This window comes from Opisthocomus hoazin, chromosome 2 (assembly GCF_030867145.1).
Source record: "Opisthocomus hoazin isolate bOpiHoa1 chromosome 2, bOpiHoa1.hap1, whole genome shotgun sequence".
In the NCBI taxonomy this organism is placed as follows: Eukaryota; Metazoa; Chordata; class Aves; order Opisthocomiformes; family Opisthocomidae; genus Opisthocomus; species Opisthocomus hoazin.
Genome location: NC_134415.1, coordinates 38215275 through 38233997, shown reverse-complemented (window position 1 = coordinate 38233997; position 18723 = coordinate 38215275).

The following is an 18723-nucleotide window of genomic DNA, read 5'->3' as shown; positions in this document are numbered from 1 at the left end:
ATGTCTTCTTCCACACTGGAGACCTGCACTTGGCAGATGTTGAAATATGTCGAGGTGTGGAGAAAGGACAGTCCAAGGAAGAAGGACCAGGATAAAGCATTCAGGTGAGGACCCAGCTGCTCCATTGCCTTCCTCTAGCAGGAACACCTCGCCAGCCCTGTCTTCCGTAAGTGGAAAACCACGCAGCTCATATAGCAGCAGCTTTTAAGTACAGGGTCACCTGGGCAAGCCACAGGCTTGTGTGCCCTGTAAGCAGGCATGTGGCTGAAGAAGTTTGGTCAGGCACAGGAGAAGGAGGAAAATGGTTCAGAGCACACATCCCTACATAGGATTAAGTCAGCAGTGGTGGCCACAGTCGGGATGATGTGTCTGTGCACTTGGCAGCAATAGGGTGTAGAGAAGAAACTGGTGTTTCACACTAGTGGGTTGGCCTCACTCTGGGAATTTGTCTCCTAATGCTCCCTTGTCTCTTCTGCCAGGTGCTCTGTAGCTCACCAACACCCCACCTGTCCCTCCACTGCAGAAGTTGCTCTGGTTTTTCAAAGGGATCAAGGCTTGTGCAGTTGCATCTGTTTTTGTACTGGCAATAATTTTTGAAATGATGAATTTCAATCAAACATGAAAGCAAGCTGGAAGACTTGAGGATAATCTGTTTACCATACATTTCTAGAGAAGGGAAGTGAGACCCAAATGAATGGCTGGGCTGAGAGGAGGGGGAGGACAACCATGGGATTATCTAGTCTATCCGCCAGTGGCATCGTCAGCTGGTGTGCAGAGATTGCCTACAGATTGCACTGTGGGGTATTTTTGAGGGATGGGTGTATGTAAAAACCGCTCCATATTTTACCTTGGGGCTGTTCTATTTATTTTGAGATGAACAAACCTCCCATACCTTCCTCCTCCATCTGAAGATTTGAAATAGTTCACTTCCAGGACAAGCCTGCTCCTCACTGCAATGAGAAAGGAGACAGACGTTTCACTGGGATCCTGGTGCTGTTCCTACTGCAGCATCCAAGGTTTGCTGCTTGAATTTAAAATCAGCTAGAGCCTGACTACCTCAGTAAGAACAAATTTTCCATTTCTAACAGGAACATGATATACAGATGTCCAGAGCAAAGGTCCCTTTAGCCCTGAACCTTCTTCTGGCACACAGCCTGGAGGGGAGGATTCTTGTTCTCCTGAGCTACCCTGAAAGTATTACAAATACAGTTAATCAGCTTGTTCTCAATCCCATTTGGGGACCACATTTTGCTGGGAAGTACAGATCAGGAGATGTCAGTGACCGTGCAGATGTTCCCTGCCTCAGTTTTCCCACTGGGTTTTTCCATATTTTTGCTTGTTTCGCTGACGGCCATCTCTGGTCAGGACTGTGTACAGCACCTGGCACTAGTCACATCCTACTTTGTGACAGAGCTTCTTGGCAAAGCACAATGTAAGACGAGTAATGATGAAGCGCTACCAGTTTAGCTCTTGCCACTGTGGCACTTTGCTTTCTCAAACAATGGTCCACATGCAGCGGCTTCTCACTCCACTCTGTTACCCCCTGGCGTGGTGCTGAGCGTAGTCAGACGACTGTGCAAGCCCCTGCAAACCTCTTAGCAACTGAATTAAGGCTTGAGAGGTGACTGGGAGAAGCGCTGGGTCAGCCAGCCCACTTGGGGCCTTTTTGAAGGAGACTGACCCATTTAAATAGATCTTTTTCTTATCACATTGGGAAGTGCCTGGGCAGAGCCATAGGCTTAGGCAGACACGATGTTTGCTAATTGCTTGTGTTTCAGCAGTGCTGAAGGTCCCTACCATGGACTAGGGTCTATTGTGCAAGGGGTCCATGGAAAACACCCACTGAATGAACTTGTGAATCCTTCCTGTTAGACACCAGCTACTACAGTGGGCAATTCAAGGCAGTTAGTAAGTCTCTAGTTTGCTGGTGTGAATGCTCCCAGCTGCTGGTGACATCTGCTTTTCCTCCCCTTGCTTTATGCTGGAGGAAGTGGGGCCCCTGTTCCTCTGTCTCGGCAGCGGAGGGGGGAGGTTGTGTGATGGCAGATGAGCTCATCAATGGTGGGTAACGCTGGAAGAAAGGGGAAACGCGGTCTGCTTGGATTTTGCATCCAGGTGCATCTGCGTGGGAATGCACACAAGCATAAACGCAGATTCATTGTGTCTTGCCCCTAAACCTGTGTTAGGGCAGTGGCTGAAAGAGGCTCTGAGAGCCCCTTCTTGTCCTCTAGGGTATGGTGCAAGGGTGGCTTCAGATGATTTGGTGTTTCTCTTCCCAGGTGTCTTGCAAATGAATCCATTGTGCATTCACCTAGCCTGCACAGGACCTGTGGAAACGATGCAGCATATTCTGGGGACTCTGGACTGGTTGGTCCTTTGTCCAGGCCTTTGCTGGGTCACCTGGGTTAAATTATAATTAATAATTCTCTCTAGACAGGGCAGATGCTATTGACAAGAGAACAGAAATTGTGCTCTTGTTTAAGAACAGGGTGTTGGGAAATCATGTTGAAATGCAGGGTCCCTGTGCTCTGCCATGTGCCTCGCATGCCTGGGAGGAACGACTGCTGTCCAAAGACAGCATGTGCTGCACTCACTCTGCACGTTTTTAAATATGATCACTTCTCTTTTGTGGGGAAAATTGACTGACTTCATGGTTCTGGATGCACTGAAAGTATTTGCTGTGGTGTCCTGTGGGAAAGTATGGGGGGAAGCTGCAGAGGGTCTAAAATGCCATTCAGGTGGCCAAAGTAGGGGTTGCAGCCAGAGGCTGTCTCAGGCCGGCAGCTGTCAAGGATGAACACTGTGTTTTCTGTAATCAAGCTCAGTCTTGACATGAGCCAGGAAAAAACAAGTGCAAGACAGTGAGGCATACTGGTGCTGCAACGTAAGCCTGTGTCTGCAGTATAACTCTGTGTCTGCAATGCAGCGCATGCTGTAGGTCTTCCAGTATGAAGGAAGATGAATCTGTGTTCTCTAGCTGTGTTTAAATAACCCATTCACAACTCCATGGAGCTTCTCCATCTGGCAGGTACCCAGGTACTCAGCACTACTGAGACTTGGATTTGACAGCCCCAGACTGCCTCTGCTGCACGATGTTCCCTTTTACCACCACTGCCAGCTCTTCTCTGGTGCTTCAGATCTGTGAGGAGCAACCATAGGCTGATTCGAGGTGGGGCAGATCTATCATTTCATATGCAGGTGGCAACACCAACATGTGCAAAATCCTCCCTGGGCTAGGAGAATGGTGCCAGAGGTGTTCTCCAATGGACAGCAGAAAAGTGTTGTGTCCTGAATATAACTTAAGCCAAGCAAAGCAATGTCCATTACCTCGATACCCTAGGCAGAGGGATAGCTTTGCACTGCCCCTCTCCCACGAGAGATACACGTGGGTGCCGAGGCTCCGGGCAGCAAATAAATTCCCTTTCTCTTCCCAGGTGCTCTGCGTCTCCCTGCAGTTCAGGCAGATGTAGAAAAGCCACACTGCCACCCAAAGCCTGTAAAGCAAGTGTTATCTACTGAAATCCACAGCTGAAAAATGTGGTTAAGCCACTACTATAGCAACAAAACTGAAGAATCAATCAGGGCTTAATTACCTTTCGAGAATGCAACTTGAGCCATTTCACTGCAACTCGCATCCCTGCCCTTCCACTCCCCCTGAAAGGCAGTGCATGCATTTCCCTGCATTCAGCTTTTTTCCTTTTAACAGCAGATAATCAGCTTAATAGAGAAAAGATTGTCCTTACAACACAATAGAGGTATAATGGAGAGAAATCTGCCTTGAGGGAAAAAAAAAAAAGAAAAAAGTGTGGCTCAGGTATAGCAAAACTGTGGGTGGTGTTTGGAGAGTCTGGGGCAGGTGTGTGAATCAACATTGACATCTTTCCTTGGGAAGGAGCGTTGTGGGGCTGCTGATACAGCTACTGCCTATAGAAGTGGGAGGCGGAGAAGAGTTTGAGGAAGTTTTTGATCATTGGCACTAACCAAAAGCTTCAAGGCCCTTGTCTGCAGACAAAAGGGAGTTCTCAAAAACAGCTCCACCTGGGGTGACAGTTATGAGTGGCACCTGCTTCCTTAGTGCCTATGAAGCACACCAGGTAGTTGACAAGAGTGGAATAGCTGTGCTTAAGTTTTATGAAAGAATCCAGAGATGATGCTAGCCTCCATGCTTCAGAGCACCATGTGAGCTGAGCAGTGGCGGTCAGGGAACAACGTGATTGTTGGTTACCTCATCTCCGGGTCCTATGAGATTTCTGCACTTTTCTTGGAAGGAGCAAGTACCGCTCACTGTTGTAGACTGGCAGAATGAATTTAGCCATGTTGGAGACACTGGTATGGAATTTTCTGCGGAAAATTTTCTTTTGCAACGCCAAAATATATTCCTGTGAAAGGAGCTCTTTCAAGTACCGTAGAAGATTTTTTCTGTTTTCCAACAGAACTATAAATTCAGAGAAAACCAGAGTGCTTTGGATTGTGCTGCTGTTAAATGGGGCTGCCACAGTCCATCAAGGGAGCTGTGATAAGACATGCTGTGTGCGGGCTAGCAGAGAAAGAGCAGCCCAGGTGGGAAGCGATAAAGCTGTGTATTAACTTTGATCTCCCTCTCGGGTAGTCTCAGTTTCCCAGCACACCTAGTGGTACCTCATTTTGCAGTATGTGCCCTGGGTGGAGCCAAGCTCCACCGCTTCCACCTCCCAGGCCCACAACCAGACCCCCTGCTCTGACTCAAGGTCTCCTCTTCTGTACAAGACCAATGTGATGGGAACCTGTGTGTCAGTGGTGGGACTGTTGCCCTTGGTCCTTTAAATTGGCTTTGCTGGCCTGTGTCTAAGGGTGAAAGGTGCTAAAAAGTGAGGAGCCATCTCTGGCAATGAGACCCAAGCTGCAGGAGGGGAAAAGACCTCCTAGAAGCTCACCCTCTCCAACCTCCTAAGCAGCTGTGGTGATCAGGTCTTCTGAGATCTTCCTCTTTCTTCAGACTGCTGACATTTCTGAGACAGTGGGATGTCAGGCTTAGGGAGTTTCAGCAGAGATCAGTGAGTGGCTTTCTCTGTCAAAACCAGCTTTTCCCTGCAGAACATAATTACTTTGTCATAAGCTGCCTGAGAAGACCCATTGCCAGTATGAGTAATGCAATGAGGCAAAATGAGATTAAGGCCCTGCAGAGTTTCTGTGTGAGAAGGAAAGAGCTGGAGAATTTCAAGTGAACACTAAGGTGTGAGAAAAATTCCCTGGGTGCTCTGGTAGGTTGTTCTTCTCCTCCCCACTGTTGGGCAGCCCAGCATCTTCAACCCAGCGTGCTAAGGAGCCAGAGGAGATGGGGACAACAACCATGGGATGCTTCCACCAGTCAGTGGTTTCTCTTGGCATTATTCTGGTGGTTTGGTCCCTGTCTCTTTCTCACCATGCTTGTGCCAGTGGCGCTCAGCTAACAGAGGGGACGGGTGGGCAGAAAGTGGGACTTACACTGCCCAGAGGGAACTCGGGGTCAGGTAATGTCATGGCTGTGAGTCTGTGGCTGCTGGCGCAGAAGATAAGTGGTGAGGGGAGCATCAGCCAGGTTTGAGACACTGAATGAGTGTTATCTTGTTATGCAATCAGCATGCACTTAGATGAAAGGCCCCTGAGGTGAAGTTCGTGAGAGAGGAAAGGAGTTGTCCACCATTAATACCCTGTGAAGGTGAGGGACAGCAGAGATGATAGGGGGTCTGCCACTGGCAGGGCAGAAAGGTGCAGCTACAAATTTGTCCAGCAATACCTTGGGGGGAAAAAAACCCCCAGACGATTTACAGGGTAGGTTTAGAAGCATTAGGGAGGCTTAGGCAAGAGTAGCTTTGGTCTATGGAAATATAAATGTCTTTTGCATAGGTACCCTCATCCTGCAGGATGTGTATGGCTTTGCCTAATGAGAGACCTCGTCAATTATCCTGAACACATTCTCTCTTGTCAAGGGCTGCTTACTTGTAGGAAGACATCATTCAGAATGCCAAGGCACCAAGACATTTGCGTGAAAACTCGGGGAAGCAGTTGTGTCACTGAGGAGCTGGGAACATTTATCTTTTCTCCCTCGTGTGAGTACATTTTTCTTTCCAAAACAGCAGGGTAAGAAGTAAAAGGTGGAGTAGAGCTGAACTCAGAGTCTGTAAGCTGCACTCCTGCTCTGAACGGGGCTGAGGGTCCAGGACCCTGCGTGCCTGTCCTGGGTTTGGCCAGGACAGCGTTAATTTTCACCGGACTCCAGGAAGGGGCACAGCCGGGGGGGTGGGGGCTGACCCCACCTGGCCAAACAGAGACTGGTATTCCATACCATGGGACGTCACGCGGGGTTCCGGTGCGGGGGGGCAGCGCGGCAGGGACTCGCTCACGGCTTTGGGGGGGGGCGCGGCGCCGGTCCCGTCCGGGAGAGCAGCTGTCTGGGTCGTGCGGTTCGTTGTTGTGTTTTCTCCTTATTTGTATCATTGTTGTTCCTGTTTCCCTCTGTTTGCTGTTCTGTTGAACTGCCCTGATCCCGACCCACTGGTTTCTGCCTTTTTCTTTCCATTCTCCTCCGCACGCCGGCAGGGGGAGGGGCGGCCGCGTGGTGCTTTTTGTTGCCGGCGGCAGCCGAAACCAAGACAGTGCCCTGTGCTGCACTGTGGACAGGGCTCCTTCTTGGGGTTGATAAAAGATGACAAGTGTTAACCTTGGAGCAGGCAGAGCTTGACACAAAAGGCTAAACCCTTTTGGGATTCAACCAGAAGCAAAAGAGTTTGTTTCCCTCTGTCTGGGCTCCCATGCATGGAATAGGAACTGCATCGTGCAGGAAAGCACTCGGTGCCGAGCTGAACGTGAACCCCCTGGTTGATGCAAATGCAGTTTCCATTCTAGAGCTTCCTTTAGATCTGATTAGTGTCAAATGGTAAATCATCTCCACTAGCTTGGTGTGTCTGCCTGACCTCAGCTCTGGAGCCACACTGCTAAACTCTAGACCTGTAGGAAAGCCAGAGTCAGTAACTAGGAGGGCTTTCTCTTGATTTACAGGGCCTGTGACCTATAAGTCAGCAGGTATTTAATTCTATTTTATTTTCTGTCTTCTGTAGGTCAGTTTAAATGGGAGATGCAACTGAGTCTGAAAGCCAGTTCATGAAGGGCTCTTGGGTGCTGTGTGAACAGGAAATCTTCTGCTTTGTTTTGGATTTGTTTCATTTTGTTATGCAGAAGGTGCAGCTATTAATGAGGAGCTTTTGGGAATTGAGCAGCCATCTGTCGCACTATTGGGATGCCTTGTGTGCCAGTCCCATCACACACAAAACCCTGTCCAGAGGCCTGGGCTCTGTTATTAGCAGTTGCAGACAGGGTGAACACACCAACACCAAATGCTGATTGCCCTGACACTGGAATAGGCTTGAAAACCTTCTCCCAGGCAATATCCAGGCAGTAGATAAAGACCTATGTGACAGCGTGTCAGGGATATCTCTTGGGCTGGAGTAAACATGTGCTGGGGGATGGCATCAGCTCATCTAGAAGGGGTGAAGCCAAGCCATCACCACTTGGGTTGGCAAGACTGGCAATGAGCCTGCCCGCCTTTGTCAGGGAAGGCAGAGCTTCAGGTTACTGTCACCAGCAAGGGCCGAGCAAGAAAAAAAGGGACCTAGAGAAATGCAGAGACTGTGCAAACGCTGGGTCCAGCTAGGAGGAGTCATAAGCCCGGTGGTTGTGGGCCTTCCCTGGAAAGAGGGAAGCAGGTGGGTGCTGGGGCCAGCCTGACCAACCCTGGAATCGGGTGAGCCATGCCCTGCCAAGCAGCAAGTGCTGCCCATGTCACCTGACAGCTGAAAAAAAGCAGGAGGAATGGCAATTCTCCACGCTCAGCTGGGAAACCAAACCAGGAACAACTCTGACTGCAAGCAATGCCTGCACTGGTGCTCTGAGGAAGCAGAAAGAGTGTTTTCCATGCCCGTGTTGCCTGCCTGCTCTTTCTCCCCTGAAGAAGTCAGAGTCAGGGGCTCTCCCCAGCTCCCGCTGTTTCCAAGTGCTCTGATCCTTCAGGGTGAGCTGTTCCAGTGCAGCGGAGCAGGGGAAGCAGGGATGGCTTTACATACAGGGGGTCAGATTGCACAAAGAGCCCAGCTGCAAAATAACCTCGAGAAAATCTGCATGAAGCTGTGAGTAGGAATGGGGGAGCATGCTGATTTGGAGAAGAAATCGGAGGTTGGATTCACAGGGCAGAGAGGATGTCACTGCTGGAGAAAGAATTGGAGCGTATCTGGGGACCTTCTGAGCCTGGTGTCCTTGGGAGGGGGCCAGATCTCCTAAAAATGCCTTGCTGGATAGCTGGAGAGCAGCGAGGGAAGGGTGACAGAAATAATGTGTCAGGTAAGTGTGTATGTCTGGCACTTGTGCAATAAGGGTCTGAAAGCTTTGGTGCACAAGCTTGTCTGTGGAATGGGGAGCAGTGGGGATGAGTAGTACTTGTCTCAGCAGGATTTGGCGGTTTGGCCTCACCGTGGCTCGGGGTAGCTGCAGCCTCTTCCCCTACCCCTCCAAGGGGTCTGGCTGCCGTGTGTAAGGCCGAATGTGATCTGGTGCTGTCGTAACCTGGGGTTAGGCTGGTAAAACAGGTAGGATGTGAGAAAGAGCCGTGTGAAAAAGAGCAGTGAAGAAGCCTCATTGGCGTCTCCTCTCCTTAACTGTGGACCTGCATAAAGTCAGGTCCTCGACCTGGGTCCTTGCCTAAGTTGTGCTGTAGGTATGCCTGTGCCTGGCCCTGTACCTTGCTGATCTTCACGTTGCTTTGCTGATGTGGATTTCCAGCTTGACTGTCCCATCTGTCTCTTCATCACGGACCTGCCTGGGGATCACCAGGATGTGGCATTACCTGCCTCTGCTCTCCGTGCTCAGGCACTGTGGGACTGCACCCTGGTCGGTGAGGACACTGCCCTGTCTTGCTATCACCCTGGGCCCCAAGATCCCCTTCCTTCGGGAACAGCCCCACTTTTGCTGCACCCTGACACAGGCTGTGGGGACACCATGAAAACCTGCGTAAGCAAGTCTCTAATAATGCTTTCCATCCTCCTGGCCCTGCAAGGATGTGGTCAACAGGTCTTTCTGACAGTCTTTGGAAAGTCAGAGAGGCTGAATGTAGACAGAGTTGGTGCAGATGAGACCCTAGGGAAGGGAATCTGGAGCCTGCAGTACCACCACAGGTTGAATCAGTGGGGCATCGTGTTCCAAGCAAGCATTTTTCACTTGCTGTGTGTGTTGGTCCTTGGCTGTAATAACATCCTGATCGTGCTGCTGCAGACCCTAGCCTCAAACCTCACTTCAGCACAGTAAGAGGAGGAGTACTGGGTCTCAAGCTGTGCAGTCCAGGAACAGAGAGAGGTCTGGGTTTATAGACATGTCAAGGTAGGAAGGTGGCTTGAGGCACTTTTAGGGAGAGCAAGTTAAGCTGGTGTGTAGGTAGCCTAAGCCAGACTTTTCATCAGGTACATGAGAAGTTGTCATACCTTTCCAGTCCCAGAGCTCCACGGCCCTTGAAGAAAGCCTTTCTTCAGGATTCTGGCCATATGAGACATCTGAACAAAGGCCCACAGCACAGGACCTCAATGGCGTTGTGGTTGGAGGGGCATGAATGCTCCCCCAAAATGCACATCTCATGTCCTGCCTGTGGGAGGGCAAGATGTGCGGTCCTGCCCTGGGATTTGCAGGGAAAGCACTGGACTACCCAGGGACTGTTGCATCACCTTCAGCTGCATCCACACGGCAATATAGGCTGCCTTCATGGAAACCACAGTTCTCACTTGCCTTCTGTATCAGCTAAACTGACCTTTTAGAGAAACAGCAGGCTGATTACAAAGCACATTTTTTGTGGTTAATTTGTGTTCCACGTGGCCTTTTTTGCCCTAGTCCTTGCCAAATGGGAGCTAGATTTTTTGCTGGAGCTAAAGGAGAACTACAGGAGCAGGGCCAGGACTGGGACCCTACTGTGTTGTGGTGCCTAAACAAAACTGCAAACCTATTTACTGTGTCAAAAAGGAGTCTGATGAAATGACTGCCCAGGGAGAGGAGGTTTCAGAGGGCTTCTTAATAGGAGAAGATGTAATAACCAGTGTCTGGAAACAGAAATCAGCAAAAATCAACCTGGAAATACAATGTAGATTGTCAGAGTGAGAGTAATCAGCCATCGAGATGGATTGCCAAGGGACTGGGTTCTCAGTCAATGTGAGTCTTTAAATTAAAGGGACATGTCTTTAACAACCTGCAGGTAACATGGCAGGAGAATTTTGAGACTTCATACAAGGCCATTAGATACAAGCAGTCAGTCTGTGTGTGTGTATGTGTGGGGAGTGCTGCCTCTCTTCAGCAGTGCTCCTAGGGTAGAGCCTGTCTTGGGTTGGATGCATCTGGAAGAGAAATGACCAACAGGACCAAGAATGTGAGGAAGCTGAGCAGCAGACATTTAACAAAGCAACCAAAGAGCTGCACAGTAGTCTCCCCCTTGGTCACATCTCTGGATGAGCTGGGTGGAAGAAAGGGTAGAGGAGGCCGTCAGCAGAGTTATAAGAGCAGTGTGACTAATGAGTTGTCTAATTCCTCACCTGAACTCCATATTTCAGGAAAATAATTTTTGTTCTGGACAAAATGAAAACTCTTGAACCTGCTAAGCAGTGAAGATAAAGGTATCTCCCACTCCCAGCTGGGGGCCTGAGCCAGAGTTTGCTAGATTTGTTGAAAGTCACCATTGTCCAGCAAATGGCTTAAGATGGTCATTGAATGGGGTAGGTAGACACAAGGTCAGTCAAAGGGGCAGATGTAAGGTAATCTGTGCAACCGTTTTTTTTGTACAGTTCTTGATTTTTCAATGACCTCTTCATACTGGAAGCTCTTTTATAATGCCTCTTGTAAGTTATTGCACTGCCACTGCTAACCAGAAAACCATTCTCATTTTAGAGAAATATTTGCTTCCACAGTAGTCAGATGAGGTTTTCAGAATACAAATTCAGATATAACTTGTCGGAACTGTAATGTAAACTTTCGCAGCTTTTAGATGCTCTTTTTAAAAAAAAATTTAAAAAATTCTACAGTATTTTAGCAATGTTGTATTAAAAGGACCCATCCAGCATCAGAAGCTGTCATTATTAATCTGGAAGTGGTCTGGGCTGTACTGTGTAGGAGCATACCACTGCTTGGTTCACATTACTGATTACAGTACAGTGCCCACAGTTAGAAATGCAATGAGAAAGGTGTAAGAGCGCTTTTACACCAGGACAATTGATTTTGCCTCCTGAAATGGAGTGACCTTGGAAGTACTTTTGGGTTTGATAACCTTGTCCACATGAATTACACTCAACAGGCAAAGCAAAGAGCTTTGACCTCCGACAAAGCTTCCTAGCCAAAGCCTGGGTATGTCACTGGACACAGCGTCGGTGGACTTTGGATAAAGCCTGTAGAGCATAAAGCTTTACAGAAGGCAGTTCTCCAAAAGGGTCTTTCCCAGTCTGGTGTACTCATTTAATGTGTAGTCCTCTCTTATCTGTTTGCATTGTACTGCTTGCTGAACTGCACTGTTGTCTGTACATAAGCTCTGTACTTAGAGGTGCTCTTCACTTAGGGCTCCAGATTTAGTTATTATTTGAGCTCGGCTTGATCCTGGCTATGTCATTAAAAAGAAAGAGAAGTTTCTTTGCCCACCTCTTCTCCTTAAACTTCTGTATTGCTGCATTTTATGCTGCACACATTCAGAGGGTAATAAATTCAGTCATTTTTGGTCTAAACATAATTCCTTAGTAATTGCCATCTATTTATTTTTATTGGTAGCAATATCTTAGTTTTACGAATGCAAGATCTGGTCTTTTCCGGCAGTGTCTTAGGGAAGGCTTGCTTAATAAAAATAAAAATGCATTTGGGAAAGTTTAAATTAGATGGCTTCAGAGAACTCTCTTTTTCGCTGAACATGGCAGAATTCATTCCCCAACAAGGCCATGAGGGGATTTAGGGGGTGGAGAGCAGGATGAAACCCTGCTATCTGTGAAGGTTTAGGACATCTCATCAGCTAAATGTGCCTTGAAACAGCAGCTGGAATGAGACTCAGATCCTGAAAGGCCAAGTGTAGTGGCTATTTCACCCTTGTCAACAAGCAGCGGCTCCATCCCAATTTGCGACCTTCCCCTTCTCTTCCCATGCTGGAGGAGCCTTTACATAGCTGCTGATGGCCTTTGGGGTGGCCTCTTACTGATGTACAGTTTCCTGATTCAAACTGAGCATGGCACGGGGAATGCTAGTTATTATTGTAATTTTTCCCTCCCTTCTGCAGTTTTCTTTCTCATTTTTTGATTTATCCACACTGAGAACAATAAACCCCCGAAACTCACTCCAACCCATATGCACATGCAGCACAGAGCATCCTTCTGATAGTCACATTGAGCAAACTTCAAGAGAAAATCTAGGTAATTTTCATCTCCATTTTCATCTCCATTTCACCATCAGATCATTAAAACGAGAGAAGTAAAACATCTCAGAATAAAAATGACAGGCACAAAAGCAGGTCTTTAAATATTAGCAGCTTTAAAATTAATGTTTGATGAGATTCCGTGCTGGCTTTTGATTACTGGTGCCTTGTACAAAGTTCAGCTATAAGATCTGAATCTTTTATTATGTATTCCCAGGAAGATAAAACACAGTTATTGCTAGTGCAGTTTGGCTTCTATACCCTTAACAAAGATGCCTGTTCCTTGGTTGCCATATGCTGCCAAAAGGGATAAGATTTTAATTACCAGTCAATAAAGTCCCTTTGCGTTTTTCATGGTAATAGACCTAAAAGAAGTTATTTTTACTCACTAGTTATATAGTGCCTCTTAAAATGTCAATGGTTAGGTGCATACTGGGGTCACTGAAAGTCAGAGGGGTGTTTATTGCCAAATCATGACCCCCTACTCTCCCATCTCTCTTCCCTGGCAGTGGTTTCTGCAGAGGGACACCCAGACTCCTGCGAGCCCCATGTGTCAGGTCATCTGTGACTGTCACTTGTCCCGTGCCAAAGCACGGAGACAGCATTAGCAATTTGCCAGTTGGACTCTGCATGAGTGTGCGTGCCTGTCTGTGCACAATTTTCTATGTATGGTCTCTGCTGCTGGCAGGAATGTTTCCTGTAGGGCCCTTGCTTTTATTGCTGCCTCTGGCTGTGTCCAGGAAGCCGTAAAGTGTAGTAGAATGTGAGAAATAGTTTCAGTCCTATGCTGCTCATAAACACTTAACCCAACTTTTCAAGAGGAGTACTTAATCAAGAGGAGGGGAATATGAAGTCTCTTCCAACTCACGCCATAAATGAGTCCTTTAGCAAGGGTAAAGTGGGGCACACAGAGCATTGCTGCTGCTTCCATGGGCTAAGAAACTGGCTATAATGATTGTTCTTGGACAACTCCATCTCATTCAGATGGTGGATCTAAAAAACCACTTGATTCCTGGAACAGAAGGGGACCACAGCCCCAGTGATGTGACTGATACTAAAATGCTAAACCCAGACGTGTTCCAGTGCTTATTTGTAAAGCCATTCCCCAAGCATCCTGCGGTCGCCACTGAAGAGAGGGGGGGTGCCTCCAGACTCGTGCCTTTCCTGTGGCTTGTTCTGGGAAGGTGCCTGCCTTTCTCTCGCTGGAGAGGGCATGGAAAAAGAAATCAGCCTCCTGACTAACATCTTGAGCATCTCCAGATTCACATTGCATTTGGAATTCGCGCTGGTGAGGTGAGGGTGACAGAGCTATTCATTTAGACATTCCTGGGGTAAACCAACTGCTAGGATGCACACAGACAACACCCCAGAGGAGTGTAAAAGAGGATGGATGGGAGATGTTCTGACCGGCGCTGAGCATGGAGACACTTCTCCAAACACAGTGGTCTGTGTAGACAGGGATGGGTCTCTCACCCTGCAGGCTTTCAGCTCAGCAAGCGATTCTGGGTCATTGCTCTGCGCTAATTAAATTTAGCTGGGAAACTCCTGGGGGTGTATCAGTGCACGTGGGTGCTGCTCTATTGGGGCAGTCGTGAAGGAGCATTGCTTTGTCAGAGCCTTGGTCTGCATGTGGCTGGATGAACATCAGCATCAGGGAAGCAGAAATTGCTTCCATTAGCAGCTGAATGGTTCTGCAGATGACAAATACGCTGCTTCTGAAGACAGAGGGCATGCTGACACAGTTCTGGGAGGTTAAATACAGGCAGATTCAGCACCGGAGACACAGGTTGTTTCACAGAGAGGGACAAATCCTCTTGTCTTTACAAGTTACCTTCCAGGAGAGAGGTGGCTTGCTTGCTTGCCAGAGCCTGCACGGGGCTTGACTCAGCTCTCTGTGGGACTTCCCTGCAAGAGCAGACCCCAAGGTTTCATTTGGGCTGTGAGCAAGTCAGATGCTGTTGGAGGTGCAGAAGCAGAAGTGGGTATTACGCTGTGCCTGCAGCAAGCTGTGGGGAGAGGAAATGGCGGTGAATAAAAACATCAGCATCTGGCCCAAAGAGACTCCCTCGCAGCCAGCAGGCTGACAGCAGGGAAATCCAGGTGGACACAGTGGTTAGTCTGCCTCGCTGATCGTGGCAGGCAGCTGATCTAAATTCAGCTGCGGTGCAAAGCCCTGGGCGAAGGAAGTGTGAGGGCCATGAATGTTTGCGAGAAAAATAAACAGCATCATTTGGAGTTAAGGAGGAGCACAGGGTGTGCTGGATGTGGGATGTTGGTGTTGAGAGCGATTTGCTGGAACAGGGAGGATGTACTGCCTCTGGGTTCTCGAATAGTGACGTGAATGATGACAACTGATGTGGGTCTTCTCCCAGAAGGTTCATCCTGCTGTGCAAGGAGGTCCCGATATTGTAATGGGCTCTGGACAGGGCCAGCAGCCTGCCTATATGAGGCAACTTATAGGACTGGGAGTCTAGCCCTAATGCACGTACCTACTTTGATGAAGTGCCTTTACATACTGTCTGTGCCTGGGCAGAGGACACTCAGAAGGTCTCATCAGGGAAAGAGTTTCCTTGAGACTGTCCTACATGAAAGATATCGAACTCTTTGCACTGGCCGTGGGGTTCGTGTCTGTTTTTATTAATGACTCCGCGCATTCACCAAAGAGATGAAGCCAGTGCGTGGGTCCAAAATGTAGCTGCAGAGGAGTAGCTGTATTTCTTAGTGCTTATGCTAAATCAATCAGTCTATGTGGCACAAGGAAGAACTGTCTTGTAGTCCTTTTGAATTTTATGTGGTCTTAGGGCGGAAGGCTGTAGCTCACAGACAACAAATCGATAGGGTCTTTTCCAAAAGCTGCTAAAGCAAAGCCACTTTAATAGGAGGCTCCAGGTAACTGGTACTGTTAGAAGAAGTTGATTTTAAACATCAAATGTGCAGGGCCTATCTCACCTAGGAGAGACCGCGGATAGTCCCAGCTGCTCTTCACCCACCATGCACCGTCACCCCTGCCAGGCAGAGTGCTCTGGGTGCTTGGTGAATATGCTCTAAAGTTGTGTGCGTACCTTGAGGAAGAGAGGCCAGCCCCCCCTTCTTTCCTCAGTTTCCCTTCTGTGAAATGGCAGTCCTCTCCTACAGACTTCAGCCCAGCAGCATATGCTAGGTCAGGCCGGGGAAAAGATGAGATGCTTCTCTGCACCCTGCCGTTTGCTGGGGTTTTGTCTGCATCAGCGCCTGAAGATGCAGCTCCCCTCGTTGCCGGCAGTCGTGCAGGCAATGGGCAGCCTCATGCTTGGTGCTGCTGCAGCTACTGCCTGTTGCAACAATGTTGTGTTTGCTCTCTGAGGTGGCAAACAGTTCCTGACCCACGCTGTTAGACTCCCATAACAGCGTGGCTAATGACCAGCAAAGCTTTTGCATTTTTTTGCAGCCCGTTTCACAGGCCATCTGGTGAGCCTGGCTGGAGGTTTGCAGGCGGATGGAGAGTAGACGTCCAGCTCTAAAGACTTACCTTTAAAGGTGACTTGCAAAAATCACATGCTGCCACAAAGGATACCGAGAACATCTCTTAGTGAATATTTGGCTCAGAAAAACTAAGCAAGCAAAGCAACAACAGCAATAAACAATAAATCCAAAAGAAGAAAATACCCTGACCTCTGTTCTGGACTTGCAGACGTTCTTCGCGATAAGTTCTGTAGCAAAACAGGAATGAACTCTGTGCTACCGAGGTAGACTGCAAATGGGTGGCAGGGAGCTAAGCAAACAGTGGGGAACTCGTATGGCATTGAACTAAGCCATCTACTACTATTTTGCCATCGCTGAGAGGAGAGTAGGACAACCCAAATGCCAGACTCTGCAAAGGGTGCACCTGCTGAGAGTTATGTCTCTTCATAGCTTTTTGACTGTGATTGCTCAGCAAGAGGGAGAGGGGGCAACAATTTATGCCATTAGCTGGAAGCCTGGGATCCACGTGCACAACATCTCCTGCTGTCAGCTGTGGCTGAATTTCAAGCAGTTAAATTTGATGGATGTGGGAAACAGCAGGCTGTACTGTGAGGCTGGAAAAGCAAGACAGGCTGCTGAAGAGGTGGATGAACTGTGGTTTATTGTCAGGACAGAGATTCAGCCTCAGCATTTGGGACTTTTGCCCGTCCCAAGCATGTCTCTGGGGTTCGTGTTCTCCATGGTCTGTAGTAAGGTCAAGGCAGCTTTGCTGGAGGAGTGTGCTTGCTGACCCATGAACACGCAGGTATTGTGAAGCTAGGGATGTCCTGCAATGGTTGTCACTTTTGGGAATGAGGGCAGGAAGGGAAGAAACACTTTTTCTGCTTGGTACACTGTGTCAGTTTGGGTAACAGAGGCAGCTGGTGCCCACCAGGTCTAGAGCTACCGCTTCTGCCTTTGCTCTGCCTGTCTGCAACCACCTCTTGAATCCCATATTGCACAACATCTTGCACTAGCCCCTGGGATGGAGGACTGTAGCCAAAATCCTGCTACTAGACACAAAGATAGTGCTGCAGAGAAAAAGTGGAGTGTCCTAGGAATAACAAGCTGTACCATGACGTTTCACTGACAGTGGGATTGTCAACTCTGCTCCTGGTGGCTGATGACGCAGGAAAACATGTTGTAGCCTTCTGCAGGGACAGGTGAGGTTGTGGGTGTGGCTGTGGGTGTCCATCACCGCCTGAGGTACCTCAGCCCTGCAGTTTTGGCAGGGAGGGAAGTTGGGCCACAGAGCAGCTGAGGGCTTGGTACCTGGATGCTGTCGAGCTTGTTGATTTGCTCCAGAGCTTCCTTCATGGTTTCAGTGAAGCTACACTGATTTACAGTGACACAGAAATGAACCTGCTGCTCTTGGTGGTGCCAGGAAGTCATCTGGTGGTCATCCACATCCGCTGTCTCCTAGCTTGACTGAGGTGAAACTCCCAGGCTGCTGTGGGCACCGAAAGCATGTGGGCAGAGTAATAAATGAAACAATGCAAGACAACGCTCCTAGGCACTCTCCCATCAGTGTTACTCTTACATTTTTAACATTCCCAGTACGTTTCTTTACCAAGGCCAACCTAGCAGTTAATTCTCAGTCATGGTGTTGTAGTTCGTGTGGATCAAAGGTCATTGCCAATAGACAAATTGTGTAAGGTTTGCTTGGTAAGCGGTTGGGTATCAGAGAATTGAGTCTGGCCTCCTTAATCTTTTAGCAAGTGTAGATATACCCCCATTACCTGGAGATGTGGCATGTAACGATATTTGGCTACTTGGACTTTAAGGGCATCTGTTTTGTGAGGACATTTGGTAAACAGCTACTCAGGAAAAAAAAACCACCAAGAAACAAGAAAATTAATGAGTGCTCAGATACATAAATCCTAATGAACAGGAGATAATGAAGTCAATAATGAAGACCAGAGCTCTCAGGTCCCAGGTCAACGGCCACTGAAGGGACCGCTCCAGCATAGCCTTGGAGCCTGGCAGCTGATCCAAAGGGGGAAAAAGATTATCATGGGTCTAATGGGAAGAGCAAACCTATGATGGAACATTTCAGCAGGCTTATGGGATTGTGTAAAGCTTATTATCAGATGTTTAAAGGGATTGTAAGAATGTATAAAACATTACATGATGTTTAAGGGAAGGGTCAGAGGCAGGGAAAGGGAGGGATCAAAGCGAATCGGGGAGGAATAAGCACAGGAGAAAGGGTAGGAGAGGAGATAAAAGGGACCAGCTGTGTGTAAGCAGGCTGCTGATCAGCAGTCTGCTTTTCTGGCTGACTCCTATGTCTGTGCTTCAGCCTGGCCTGTCATTATATTAAACCTGATTCATACTTTTTCTTCTCTCTCTCTGTGTCTTGATGCATGTGGATATGTGTATGTTTCACTGGCAAACTTCAAGCTGGACTAGCTAGTGAGTAGAAGACCAGAACATGAAAGCTCAAGCCTGGACACAGGGTAAGTCAGACCCATGATTTGGGCATGGATTCTGGATGGAGTAAATGTCTGGAATTGGAGGTTTCTGCTGATTCATGTGTGCCTGTGGATGAGGAGAGTGAGGAACCGTGTGTGTCCACTGGTTACCTTCAGTCCTGATCAGCTGGAGGGGAAGGGAGGAACAGGTGGGTCTGCTTATGTTGTTCATGTTCATGTGAATGATGTTGATGGTTTTGTTGAGGCCAGTAAAGCCACTTGTTCTTTGTCCAGGTTGGTCTGTGGGGCCAGTTGCGTGTGTTTTGGATGCATCTGCATCTTTGGGACACATGTTTTGATGTGTGGAGACACCCACAAATTGGAAAAGTGGCAAACAAACAGACT